Source organism: Epinephelus moara, chromosome 8 (genome assembly GCF_006386435.1).
Source record: "Epinephelus moara isolate mb chromosome 8, YSFRI_EMoa_1.0, whole genome shotgun sequence".
NCBI lineage: Eukaryota > Metazoa > Chordata > Actinopteri > Perciformes > Serranidae > Epinephelus > Epinephelus moara.
In genome coordinates this window covers 44801336-44802855 of record NC_065513.1, presented here as the reverse complement: position 1 = coordinate 44802855, position 1520 = coordinate 44801336, and the positions used below count along the sequence as shown (strand labels likewise).

Below are 1520 nucleotides of genomic sequence, written 5' to 3'. Positions count from 1 at the left end.
TCTGTCCCTCTATCTGTCCCTCTGTCTGTCCCTCTATCTGTCCCTCTATCTGTCCCTCTGTCTGTCCCTCTATCTGTCCCTTTGTCTGTCCCTCTGTCTGTCCCTCTGTCTGTCCCTCTATCTGTCCCTCTATCTGTCCCTCTGTCTGTCCCTCTATCTGTCCCTCTGTCTGTCCCTCTGTCTGTCCCTCTGCAATTTATATAAATAAAGGAAGGAAGAAAAACATCCTTTTTTTTTTTTGTTAACCGATGGATTTCCGGTCTGTGTTGGAGTGTGTGTGTGTGTGTGTGTGTGTGTGTGTGTGTGTGTGTGTGTGTGTGTGTGTCACTCTGGAAATAAACACCTATTAATTAACTCCTGCATGAGTCTCTATGGAAACACAGTGTGACTGTATGTGCTGATATAAACACACTGCAGCAAGAGGAGGAGGAACCTCTGTTTCTGTGTTCCTACCCGGACCCTGTTTGCAGACACACCGTTGCCATTGGATGCAGCAGCAGCTTCTCTGCTGTAACTCCGGTGCTAATGATGCTAACAGCAGCTAACCTGTCAAACAAGAGACAACAAACGTCACAGTTTATATTCTGACGTGTTAACACTCGGGTGTAGTGACGTCACCACAGCAGTAAACTGTAGCTAGGTACGAGGTTTTTTTTAATCTAGCAGGAGCTAACGGTAGCTAGCAGGAGCTAACGGTAGCTAGCAGCAGGATTAGCTGTGTCAGCAGTCTGGGCATTTAGTTAGCTGACCGGCGGCTAACAGCTGTTAGCTCCTCTGTGTATGTGAACGGAGATTCTCCGGTTGTTTTACAGACTCGGTGAATGTACGGGAGCCGACAGGGACATCGGAGGAGGAGGTCAGCACCGGAGGAACCAGCCGGTACTAAAGTTCAACTGTGAGTGTGTTTATTGTCTACACAGCACTGAGTTAAACCAGCTCACCTGAACGTCTCACCAGCCTCGCCTTAACATCAAACTCTGGTTTTCCTTATCTTATCTTATCTTATCTTATCTTATCTTATCTTATCTTATCTTAAACATTGAACCACCCCCATATTCAGGAGCCGGCTGCACAAAACATTTAACAGTTACCTCCTTAAAGTTTGTTACTTAAGGCTTAATTTGTCCTTACCTGAGGGACTTACTCAAAAGTGTTGCACAGAATGCTTTAAAAGGTTTCCTTAAAAATGTTAAGGCAGTAGAATTCAACAGTTTCCATGGCAACCATTTGTTTGCTTGCAGTAGTGATATCTAAGGTGTTTGTGCAACAGTTTAGCTAACTTTAAGGAATTCCTTACTTATAAGACTGTCAAGATGCAGAAAAATTGGTCCACGCTTTTGTTACCTCTAGGCTGGATTACTGTAACTCGCTATTATCAGGTAGCTCTAGTAAGTCCTTAAAAACTCTCCAGCTAATTCAGAATGCAGCAGCACGTGTACTAACAGGAACTAAGAAACGAGATCATATTTCTCCTGTTTTAGCTTCTCTGCACTGGCTCCCTGTAAAATCCAGAATTGAAT

At 44.2% G+C, this 1520-nt stretch overlaps 1 protein-coding gene across 2 annotated transcripts in view; it reads left to right on the top strand.

Moving 5' to 3' along the window:
- Positions 1-435: 435 nt before the first annotated feature.
- LOC126394679 (putative uncharacterized protein BRD3OS) overlaps positions 436-1520 on the top strand; it is a 4578-nt gene continuing 3493 nt past the window's right edge. The window contains exons 1-2 of one of the 2 annotated variants that reach the window (XM_050051674.1): positions 436-640; positions 813-895. The gene's annotated coding sequence lies outside the window, so the exon portion shown is untranslated. Of the gene's footprint in view, positions 896-1520 lie in introns of both variants that reach the window. The other variant, XM_050051673.1, reaches the window with a different exon arrangement.